The 12,711-nt window shown below is 47.2% G+C and overlaps 1 protein-coding gene across 2 annotated transcripts in view; it reads right to left on the minus strand.

Annotated features, from left to right (window-relative positions):
* ACOXL (acyl-CoA oxidase like) overlaps window positions 1-12,711 on the minus strand; it is a 337,247-nt gene that overhangs the window by 318,048 nt on the left and 6,488 nt on the right. The window contains exon 1 of one of the 2 annotated variants that reach the window (XM_006047014.3): window positions 2,712-2,813. The exons of the other annotated variant lie outside the window; for it this stretch is intronic. The gene's annotated coding sequence lies outside the window, so the exon portion shown is untranslated. Of the gene's footprint in view, window positions 1-2,711; window positions 2,814-12,711 lie in introns of those variants that run through there. 2 annotated transcript variants of the gene reach the window in all.

The following is a 12,711-nucleotide window of genomic DNA, read 5'->3' on the forward strand; positions in this document are numbered from 1 at the left end:
GTATTGGAGTTTCAGCTTCAGCATCAGTCCTTCCAAAGAACACCCAGGACTGATCTCCTTTAGAATGGGCTGGTTGGATCGCCTTGCAGTCCAAGGAACTCTCAAGAGTCTTCTCCAACACCACAGTTCAAAAGCATCAATTCTTCGGCGCTCAGCTTTCTTCACAGTCCAACTCTCACAATCATACATGACCACTGGAAAAACCATAGCCTTGACTAGACAGACCTTTGTTGGCCAAGTAATGTCTCTGCTTTTGAATATGCTATCTAGGTTGGTCATAACTTTCCTTCCAAAGAGTAAGCGTCTTTTAATTTCATGGCTGCAGTCGCCATCTGCAGTGATTTTGGAGCCCCCCAAAATAAAGTCTGACACTGTTTCCACTGTTGCCCCATCTATTTCCCATGAAGTGATGGGACCAGATGCCATGATCTTCGTTTTCTGAATGCTGAGCTTTAAGCCAACTTTTTCACTCTCCTCTTTCACTTTCATCAAGAGACTTTTAGTTCCTCTTCACTTTCTGCCATAAGGGTGGTGTCATCTGCATATTTGAGGTTATTGATATTTCTCCAGGAAATCTTAATACATACATATATATATATGAGCGATTCATTTTGCTGTACAGCAGAAGCTAACACATGGCAACCCACTCCAGTATTCTTGAGAATACTGGAGAATTCTTGGGGGACAGAGGAGCCTGGTGGGCTGCTGTCCTTGGGGTCGCAGAGAGTCAGACACAACTGTAGCGACTTAGCATGCATGCATGCATTGGAGAAGGAAATGGCAACCCACTCCAGTGTTCTTGCCTGGAGAATCCCAGGGACAGAGGAGCCTGGTGAGCTGCTGTCTATGGGGTCGCACAGAGTTGGACATGACTGAAGCAACTTAGCAGCAGCAGCAGCAGAAGCTAACACAACATTGTAAGGCAACTAGACTTAAATAAAAATTAATTTTAAAATAGAATAAAAAGAGACAAGCAAGACAACACCACCACCAAAAAAAGACCTTTGTGTATTAAAACACATATACACACACAAATCATTTTTTAGAAGCAGTGGTGGGTGTTTTTCAACTCCAAATCAAAATCAGTTTTGGTCTAAGGGAAACCACACCTTCAGATACCTAATTTGAATGCTCATGACAAAGGACATCCCTGGTGCCTGGCCTTTGATCACCACGTGTCTCCACGCAACACAGACGTTCTAGAATGAAAAAACTAACAAGAACTTGAAAACAAACCCTGGTTTCCCAGCAGTGCTCTGCTCCAGTAATCCACGCCTTTAACCTGGTCTCTTTGGCAATCTGCTTCTGGAGACACCTCCAGCTGAGCCCCAAACAAACTCCCTCTTCTCTCTGAAAATAGCAAGAATCAAAAATGCTTCATCTTGGAGAAATCAAAAGCTTTCCAGACAAGCAAAAGTTAAGAGAATTTAGCACCACCAAACAGGCTTTACAACAAATGCTGAAGGAAATTCTCTAGACAGGAAACACAAGAGAAGGAAAAGATCTATAGAAAACAAACCCAAAACAATTAAGAAAATGGTAATAGGATCATACGTATCGATAATCACCTTATATGTACATGGATTAAATGCACCAACCAAAAAACACAGACTGGCAGGTCAGAAGAAAACATGTGCATGTATGCACGTCCACTTACCACATCACTCTGCTTGACTCCCTAAATTGTATGTAATTATTTTATATTGTTAAGTTACTCATGTTCCCATTATGGCTTGCAATTGTAATTATCTTTTATTTTTTGTCTGGCTGATAAAAATATCACTCCAACTGATATTCATCTTTCACTATTGTCACACAAAAAAACACACCAAAAAAATGCTCTATTAAAAATCGAGGTGTAGCCCACTGCGAGCACACAGGACCCCCCAGAGGCAGTCAGCACAGGGCCCATCCACCTTCTAGCAAACATCGTGATCACAACTCGACCTCCGACCCCCAAACCTCGGCACCACCCCATGAACCCCACACACAGCCTGGTGAATGAGTAGACGGTGAATGAAAAAGAAACTGTTGAATCATCTTGCGGTAACTGTCAAAGGCTGAAGGCCTGGAGCCAGCAGGCGCCTGAGAAGATGCAAAGGGGGTGGTTTCTAAGTGCTGCGGTTTAATGTAGGCCGTGAAGTTCCCTCAACTGGGAAGATGTCCAAAAGTTCGTTCTGATTTTTGCATAACATCTTATGAAAAAACCCGAATGAACTTCTGACCAACCCAATACCTTGGCTGATGAGCAAAGTACAGAGGTTGCAGGTGGGAAAAAAAAAGGTTATGAATATTGAGAGGAAAGGGAAGAAGAGGAAGGAAAGTCCTTCCTTGAAGACAAAAACCTCACAGGAATTCCTGAAAGAGGCAGTTCTAGACCCGATCCTTGCATCCTGGGCCCCCACCAAGTGACCGAGGAACCGAGTGACCAAGGAACCGATGGAAGGGAACCTCCCCCTCCATCCTGGCTTTTCCCCTTCCTTCCTGAGCTTTTGCTAAAGCGCCTGCTCCATGTCAACGCTCAAAAGAAGCCAGGCCAGTTCCCACGCTCAAAGGGCTTGGAGTCCAGCATGGAAGTCAAAGCAAGAGGAAGAGGGGCCCTGCAGGCAGTTCACCTGTTATCATCAGACCTCAAGTGGCTGGATGGGCATTCCCTCCCTGGGATGGCCTGGTGGTTTTCTGGAATGGGAAGCTTTGGGTTTAGCAATTACCTTTACTTGGCTTGGTCGGGAGGAGCTGAGAGAAGGCAGAGCAGCGAGAACCCAGTGGCTGTGCCGGGTAGGCTGAGGAGTGGGGTGTCTGTGGGCAGAGAGAGGAAGTCCCGGGGAGGGAGGGAGCGGGAGGGGAGGGAAGGAGGAACGGGGAGGAAGGTGAGCAGGAAGGGAGCCAACGGGGAGGCAGTGCTGAGGGAGCGGGGGACAGGAACAGATACAGTCTCGCAAGATGAAAATACAAGCTGTCACCAGACTCGGGCATGTCTGTCATTAGGTGAAGGCACATGGCGCAGACTGCTGCTGGCTCTTCCTCCCCCACCAGGATCCCGGGGAAGCTATGTCAGCCCCGCCCGAGGGCGGCTTCTGATTGGTCCAGGTCACCACCCCATCTCAATCTCCAGGATGGTGATTGGCTGAGAAATGAGGCTTGAAGCTTCAAACAAGGGGATTACTTTTTAGGGTTCATGTGAGAGGTGCTGATGGGAGTGGCCCCTGTTATTGTTCAGTCGCTCAGTTGTGTCTGACTCTTTGTGACCGCATGGACTGCAGCACACCAGGCTTTCCTGTCCTTCACTGTCTCCCAGAGTTTGCTCAAACTCATGTCCACTGTGTCAGTGATGCCATCCAACCATCTCATCCTCTGTCGTCCCCTTCTCCCAATCTCAGTCTTTCCCAACATCAGGGTCTTTTCCAATGAGGCAGCTCTTTGCATCAGGTGGCCAAAGTATTGGAGCTTTAGCTTCGGCATCAGTCCTTCCAATGAATAATCAGGGTTGATTTCCTTTAGGATTGCTTTAATTTCCTTGCTGTCCAAGGGACTCTCAAGATTCTTCTCCAGCATCAGTCTGAAAACACCAGTTCTTTGGCACTCAGCCTTCTTTTTGGCCCCTGAGAGATTAGCTAAGAAAGCAAGGATGGGTTTGTGGCCAACAGGTCAGGGTCTTGCAGGATGCCCAGCCCCACGGTCTACAAGTATAATCAGGCCTGACTCCCTCCTAAGGTCATACTCTGACCACAGGATGCTGGTGTCTGCTGGCTTATTGGGCTTCTTGTATCCAACTGCAGTGATACCTTTGGTGACTCAAAGGATGTCTTTGGAGCAACCTTGTGTGCGTGTGTGCTACATGCTCAGTTGTGTCTGATTCTTTGCGACCCCAAGGACTGTAGCCCACCAGGCTTCTTGGTCCATGGGATTTCACAAGCAAGAATACTCGAGTGGGTTGCCATTTCCTTCCCCAGGGGATCTTCCTGACCCAGGGGTCCAACCTGCGTCTCCTGCATTGGCAGGTGGATTCTTTACCACTGCCCACCTGAATACTGTTGTCATCGTTCAGTCGCTAAGTTGTGTCCAACTTTTTGCAACCCCATAGACTGCAGCACGCCAGGCTTCCCTGTCCTTCACTATCTCCCGGAGTTTGCTCAGATTCATGTCCATTGAGTTGGTGAAGCTATCCAAAGATCTCATTCCCTGCTGCCCTTTTCTCCTTTGCCTTCAAATCTTTTCCCAGCATCAGGGTCTTTTTCTGAACATTACTGTACACAAATTCACAGTAGAAAATCTAGAGAGAAAATCCATCATTTTCAACCATAGATCCATTCACCGAGTGTGTAGGAGGTACCCTTAGTGAGTTAAACATGCATAGGAGCCAGGGTCCCCTGCTGGACCCTGAGAGCTACCTGCCCACCTACCTGTCCATTTACAGGTAAATGGGAACTTGGAAAATGGCCACAGAGCTTCCCTCAGGGGCCAATGATCCCCTGGACTTCAGGGCCTGGGGTCCCCAAAGGGCCAAGTGGAGATAAACACTCTGCCATGGCTGCCATGAGGGGTTGGGGGAAGATCCTGGGTTTCTAGGGTCTCCCATGATGTCTAAGTTCTTACAATAAGCCCATGTGTGAATGTTCAATCACTCAGGCATGTCTACCTCTTTGTGAGCCCATGGACTGTAGCCCACTAGGCTCCTCTATCCACGGAATCCTCCAGGTAAGAATACTGGTGTGGGTTGCCATTTCCTTCTCTAGGGGATCTTCCTGACAGCCACAGATTGAATCTGCATCTCCTATATCTCCTGCATTGGCAGGAAAATTCTTTACTGCTGTGCCACCTGGGAAGCCCCACAATAAGCCAGCAGATAGTGTCAAAGAAACAGAGGTTTGCATGTGGTCCATAGAGCTGTTGCCGTGAAGAGAAGGGTGAGTAATCATTAATCAGCAGTGCCGTCTCCTTTTGTCACCATCAGGATCCCCTGTCACGGTCACAGCTGTATAAGCATCAGTCTCTGCTCCTGGAATCACCCACCAGCAAAGCATCACTCACGGAGAGAGGACCGAGTCCAGATGTTGTCACTTGGACATCATTGTAAAGCAGAGGATGGACAGAAGGGAACTTAGAAAGACAAGGGATGCTATTGAAACTCAGTGCAACAAGGTAAGTAAGAATAAAAACATATCCACACCGACAAGGAGTCACAGAAGAATCTTAGGTCTCTAGGAGGGAGAGAAGGGGCAGAGGATTGTGGAGGGACCCCCCCCCCAAGAACAGCATCAGTTCTGAGATCTCCAGACACAGTCAGAATGACCTCAGTTAGAAAATACGCCTGCTTCCCTCCAAAGTCATAGCCCCTCCAAGGCAGCAAGCAATGAGTACCCTTGACCCTAGCCTCTCTACCCAGACATTGGTTTCTTTCATGCAAAACACTCCTTTGGAATCAGCAACTCTGCCCAGAAAAGCCAAGGTATTGCCCAACTTCAGGTCCAACTCACGGCCAGAGGAGCATGGAAGGGACTTAACAGGCAGCACTAAGTGCCCTGTTCAAGGTGAGAATGGCTGGCCTGGCTTCCGAGGTGCCCTTCCCAGCCATCCCGCACTCCATGCAGTGACCCAGGGGCTCAGGAGGAAGCCGAGGAGGGGTGCCCAGTGCCGTCTGTCCCACACGGGCTCTTCCTTTCCTGGGCCACATCACCCCACTCTGTCTTTAGCAGGCTCCCACTCGCACCCCCACCCACGTGCTTCTGCTGGGTGACCCAGCCCAGTGGCACGTCAAGAAACGGCAACAGCAGTGGCCAGATGGGCCAGTGAGGGTGGCCTGGACCAGGCGAGAAGCCAAGAAGAGCCCCTCTCTTCCAGCCTGGCTGCTGAGCGCTGGGACACGCACCCAAAGCTCCGAAGGCCACAAGGCGGCCAGAGCTCATCTGGACATGAGGCAAGCCGAGCCAAGGACTCCCGCCAGCGTCACCCCAGCTCCTGCCTTTCAGCCTCCGCACCCGAAACCAAGGTAAGCTGTGTTTGTCTGTCTCTGTAACTGAAACTAAAGTGAAATAAAAGCAAACTAACTGGGGTGCTTTTGGTTAAGAACCACAAGTTTGGTTGAAACCCAACTCACAGTGGCCTGAACCGTAAAGGGGACTTACTGCTTCATGGAAGTGGGGATGAGGAACACAGCGCAGGCTTCAGGGCACATGGGCTCTGTGGCTTAACCATGTTATCAGAATGTGGAGGCCCTCCACTTTGCCTCTCTGAGTCATTTCCTCCCAGGCCTGGCTTCCCTGTTGGTGACAAAACGGCTGCACGCCTGTCAGCCTCACGTTCAGACTCCACTCTATCCAAAATGAGGTCTGCCCATCCAGCAGGTCTCTCAGATAAGCATGGAAGCATCTTTTCCTGGACCCCTCAGAAACCTCCCTTCCTATTTCATTGGCTGAAATCAGATCATGTGACTATTCCTGCACCAACATGAGGAGTAACACTGTGGCAAACAAGGAAGGGCTTCCCTGGTGGCTCAGCCCTTAAAATATCTGCCTGCAACGCGGGAGACCGCGATCCCTGGGTCGGGAAGATGCCCTGGAGGAGGGCATGGCAACTGACTCCAGTATTCTTGCCTGGAGAATCCCATAGACAGAGGAGCCCAGTGGGCTACAGTCCATGAGGTCGCAAAGAGTCTGACACAACTGAGCAAGTAATACAAATGAGGAAGCAAAAAACGACTTCTGCACAATCTTCTCTAAGGAAATTTCTCATGTTAAATTAGTATATGGAATTTATTGACTGTAATTCAAATCCTGCAGATCCCGCCTCTATACTCTCTCTCTCCTCTCCTCTCCAAAGAAAAGGAAGATAGGACTATGCCCTTTTTGTTTAAGGATCTTTTAATATGAACCATTTTAAAGTCTTTATTGAATTTGTCACAATATTGCTTCTGTTTTATGTTTTGGTTTTCTGGCCACAATATATGTGCGATCTTGGCTCCCTAACCAGGGATCAAACCTGCACCCCCTGCATTGGGAGGTGAGGTCCTAACCCCTGGACCACCGGGGAGTCCCAAACTCTGCCCTTTATAGGGCTCCCCTGGTGGCTCAGACGGTAAAGAATCCGCCTCCAAGGCGGGAGACCTGGGTTCAGTCCCTGGGTCAGGGAGATCCCCCGGGGGAGGGCACGGCAACCCACTCCACAGAGGAGCCTGGCGGGCTACAGTCCGTGGGGGTCACAAAGAGTCGGACACGACTGAGTGACTTAGCACACTAGCGTGCCCTTTATAAACTTCATTATTATCACCTTTGAGAGTCAGATGAACAATCAAATATAAAAAGCATGTAACCAACTGCACTCCTAGAGTAGAGCCCTGTGGGGGGAAGCGGGACCACTGAACCCCCTGACCTTTTACTGGCACGAGTTTCAGTACCTTTCTCTAGATCTCTCTTTCTCTCAGTCTCTCTTGGTCACTGCCTGTCTTTCTTTCTGCCAGTATCCTAAGGAGGCACTCTTGGTTATTAACAGTTCATTTTTTTTTCTTCCAACTGTTGGTCCAACCAGAAAACAATTCTGCCTTTTACAACCATAATTGGGAGGTAACACAGTCTGAATCATCATCTTAAAACTGTGATAAACATCTTCATCCAGTCAGAGAAGCAGCCAGTAACCAAAAACCACGCCCATGTGTCCCCTGCCCCATCTCTCAGCCCTCGCCTGCCAACCCTTTTAAACCTTGGTTTAGCATTCCTTTACTTTCATTTTATAGAGTTTCTCACATATCCAGGTATGTCTAAAGAGTGTGTGCTCAGTTGCTGAGCTGTGTCTGACTCTTTGTGACCCCGTGGACTGCAGCCCGCCAGGTTCCTGAGCCCATGGGATTTTCCAGGCAAGAATACTGGAGTGAGTTGTTGTTTCCTCCTCCAGTGGTCTAAAGAGTATACTGTTAGCACAATTTATGCTAACTTTATTTTAAAAAAAAAGGGGGGTGGGAATCAGCACCCCAACATTCATAGTAGCACTATTCACAGTAGTCTGGACACCAAAGCAACCAAAGTGTCCCTCAACAGATGAATGGATAGAGAAGATGCAGTACATATACGTATATGGATATATATGATGGACTTGGAAATTATCATACTAAGTGAAGTCAGTCAAAAAGAGAAAGGCAAATCTCATGTGATATCACTTACTAAACAAAGACAGACCCACAGATACAGAAAAGAAATTTATGGTTGCCAAAGAAGAAAAGGGATAGGAAAAGGATACATTAGAAATTTGGCATTAGCAGATACAAACTACTATATATAAAATGCATAAACAACAAGGCCCTATGATATAGCACAGGGAACTGTGTTCAATCTCTTGTAATAAACCATTATGAAAAAGAATATATATATATACATATTACTTTGCTGCACACCAGTAACTAACACAACACTGTAAATCAACTCTACTTCAATAAGAAAAAAAAAAACCGTAGTCTTTAGCAAGGTTGACATTCATAAACAATATCACTGTCCATACTCGCAATACTGTGCCATCTGTCGGTCACAAGTTTGTCCCTTTAAACAACATCCCTCTTATTCCTCCTAACACCAGTCCCTGCTAACCACAATTCTATTCTGTTTTTACGAGTTCACAGCTTTTTAAAATGTCATACAGAAGAAGAGCTTAGTTTTCTAATCAGCCTCAAGTCACATATGGAGGAGACCAGTTCACCAACCATCCTTTCAGGCACCCGGGCTTATCACCTGTCCTTCATTCTCTGTACACCCATCCTCAGGGACTGCTGCTGCTAAGTCACTTCAGTCGTGTCCGACTCTGTGAGACCCCATAGACGGCAGCTCAACAGGCTCCCCCGTCCCTGGGATTCTCCAGGCAAGAACACTGGAGTGGGTTGCCATTTCCTTCTCCAATGCATGAAAGTGAAAAGTGAAAGTCGCTCAGTCGTGCCCAACTCTTAGCGACCCCATGGACTGCAGCCTACCAGGCTCCTCCATCCATGGGATTTTCCAGGCAAGAGTATTGGAGTGGGGTGCCATTGCCTTCTCTGCCTCAGGGACTAACCCTGACCAAAACAGAACACTAATGCTAACCTGCCCTGGAAAGGAAGATTCTCTCTGATTAAGAAAGTCTGGGACCAAGAACCCTGCTTGTTTACAAACCAGTATTTACTCATATTACTCACTTCACTCCTATTTTGAACAAAAACCCAAGGTTGACTAGACACTTAGCAAAAGCCTCAAACACGAAAAACAGGTCAAAAGTACAAAGGGGGAGAAAAGGAACTCAAGAAACAGAGACAGGGCAGAAAATAGAAAGAAACATCTCAGAACTTACCATCAAGTATTCCCAAGAAATAAGAGATTTGGCGACCAGAAAACAAGAACAGATGCTCTAGAAAAGAAACAAGGGACTTAGAGAAACTTTGAAAATTATGACAGTAGTTATCTTAAATGACTCAAGAAAAGTTGGAAGATAAAGTTGAGAAAGTCTGCCAAGAAAAAAAATGAAAAGGTAAAGAGATGGAAAACAAGAAAGAAAAGATTAGGAAACTAGAAGACAAGCCCCAGAGGTCTGACATCTGAATCGGAGTTCAGATGAGACAGCCGTGCAAATAGTTGAAGAACAGCTTCCCTGGTGGCTCAGAGGTTAAAGCGTCTGTCTGCAATGCGGGAGACCTGGGTTCGATCCCTGGGTCGGGAAGATCCCCTGGAGAAGGAAATGGCAACCCACTCCAGTATTCTTGCCTGGATAATCCCATGGACGGAGGAGCCTGGTGGGCTACAGTCCACGGGATCGCAAAGAGTCGGACACGACTGAGCGACTTCACTCACTCACTCTGTTTCCAGATTAAAAGAGCCCCTGGCATGCCCCCAGCAATGAAAGAGAAAGAGACCACCACCATCAAGTCACAACACAGGAAAATGCCATAAAGCCAGTGCTAAAAACAAAGTCTTAAAAACTTCCAGGCAGGAGGAAGAAAAACAAGTCATATCTTTACATACTAAAATGCCAAGGTGCAGAGGGCGGCAGGTTCCTTAATAACAATGTTGGATATCTTTAAAATTCTGGGGGAAATTTTATTCCCAGTCTAGAATTCTACACCTACACAAATATTCAGCCAATTTTGAGAGTAAATATTTTCAGACATGAAGATCTCAAAAAGTTAATTCTCTGGTATCCTTTCTCAAGAAGCTATCACATGAGAGACTCTCCTGGTTCTCTATGGCTATGGTAATAACGTACCCCAAAACTTAGTGGCTTAAAACGATTCAGTGTCACTCTACCTCCTACTCTGTCAGGAACTTGGACACACAGAATCAAGTATTAATAGAGATGGCCTGTGTGCTCCTCACAGGTCTGGGGTCCCAGCTTAGATGACATGAACAGCTGGGGGCTGGAGCAGTCAGGAATGGCCAGCATCTCTCTATGGTGCATCTCTTCAAGGACCAGCTTGGGCTTCCTCACAGCATGGCAGCCACAGGCTGGTGTAGAACTTTCCACACGGAAGCCAGGGCCTCAGGAGACAGAAGCGGAAGGTGCAGGTCACAGTCACTCAGACCTGAGCCTAGACACTGGCTCCCTGTCACTCCAACCATACCCGTGGGCCAGAGCAGTCCCCGAGCCACCCAGACTCAGGGGAGGGGACACAGAAGCACCCCTCTCAACAGGAATGATGCTCAAGAGTCTGTGGCCACCTCTAATCCTCCACAAAGAGCGACCAAGAAAGAGAAGGCCTGGGAAAACAGAAGCTTGACTTTAAAAGAGATGCAAAGGAAACTCCCCAGGTGACCGCGAAGACGATGGTAAAGCCAGTCCAGGCTGAAGCCCCTGAGGGAGACCTCCTGGATGGATCTGTCCACAGGGAGGGAAGGGAACGGCAGATACATGACAGGTTTGACCAAACCGTTGTTTTGTCGTTGTTTAGTTACTAAGTCATGTCCAACTCTTTGTGACCCCATAGGCCGTAGCTCACCAGGCTCCTTTGTCCATTGGATTCTCCAGGCAAGAATACTGGAGTGGGTTGCCATTTCGTTCTCCAAGGGGATATTCCTGACCCAGGGATTGAACCTGCGTCTCCTGCACTACAGGCAGGTTCTTTAGCACTCAGCCACCAGGGAAGCCCTTGACCAAACTGAGAGGACTGTAACTCTTTTGTCTAGAAGTGCACAGGCCAGTGAGTGACAATTTTATACAAAATTAAGCAAATGAATAAAGGTAGAAATTGTTATCCCAAGAGAACACCAAAAGTTGTCAAAGAAAGGAAATGAAATATGTTACGCTGTGGGGCATGGCAGGGAATAACACACATAGTCACAGCAGTGTGAACCCTGGGTACCAATGTAAGTCCACATGGGGATGCAGTGATTGGTGGGAATAAGGAAGGAAAGTGGGCAGCCATGGGGATCTTCATTCTCTATGCTACTAAGTCACTATATGGGCTTCCCCAATGGCTCAGACAATAAAGAATCTGCCTGCAATGCAGGAGACCGGGTTTAATCCCTGCGTCAGGAAGATCCCCTGGAGAAGAGACTGGCTACCCACTCCAGTATTCTTGCCTGGGAAATCCCATAGACAGAGGAGCCTGATGGGTTACAGTCCATGGGCTTTCAAAGAGTCAGACACGACTGAGTGACTAACACACACACACACACACACACACACATCACTATATAATCAAGAAGTAGCTCTGTTTATGACTGTTTTAAAGGAAAATAGAGGTAAATGGCATAAGAATCCCCCGAAAGACGTGAAAGTGTTTGCCAGTGAGAAAAGGGAATGAGGGGTGCAGGGGTGGAATAGGGGCAGATATTTTTTTCACTCCAAACCTCATAGTGTCTTTTTTTTATTAAGTGGGTTCATACATTGTATTATGAAAATAAAAATAAATTTTAAAAGAGAAAGCTAGAACACATAGTATGATTCTGTTTATCCAAGAAAATGTTCACATGTATGTGTGAACTCATAGAAAAATAGGGAAAGTAGGAAAAAACAAACTCTACAACACTCAAGTGTTCAAAGTGGTTGGAGGACCAAATGCCCATCAACATATGAATGGACAAACAAAATGTGATGTATCCATCTAATGAACTATTGTTGTTCGGTTGCTCAGTCGTGTCCAGCTCTGCGACCCCATGGACTGCAGCACACCAGGCTTCCCTGTCCCTCACTATCTCCCTGAGTTTGCGCAAACTCATGTCCATCCAGTCAGTAATGCCATCTGTAGCCCCCTTCTCCTCTTGCCCTCAGTCTTTCCCAGTGCAAAGAAATAGAGGACAACAACAGAATGGGAATGACTAGAGATCTCCTCAAAAAAAATTGGAGATGCCAAGGGAACATTTCATGCAAAGGTGGGCACAGTAAAGGATGATGGAGTATTATCCAACGTTAAAAAGGAGATCCTGTCACCTGTTGCAACATGAAGGAAACTTCAGGACATTCTGCTAAGTAAAAAAAGCCAGACACAAAAGAACAATGATTGTATGATTCACTTATATGACATAACTACAGTAGTTCAAATTAATAGAGACAGAAAGTAGAACTGTGGTTGCCAGTGGCTGTGGGGAGGAAGGAAGAGCGAATTAATGTTTAACGGGTACAGAGTTTCAGACTGCGAGGATGCCGGAGTTCCGAGACGGATGGCGGCGATGGCTGCAGAGTACCGCGGATGTACTTCGTGCCACTGTGCACTCAGCTCTAGTGAGCTAGATGAGCCTGGAGCCTGTGGCACAAAGAGAAGTCAGA

Source organism: Bubalus bubalis, chromosome 12, assembly GCF_019923935.1.
Source record: "Bubalus bubalis isolate 160015118507 breed Murrah chromosome 12, NDDB_SH_1, whole genome shotgun sequence".
Lineage (NCBI taxonomy): Eukaryota > Metazoa > Chordata > Mammalia > Artiodactyla > Bovidae > Bubalus > Bubalus bubalis.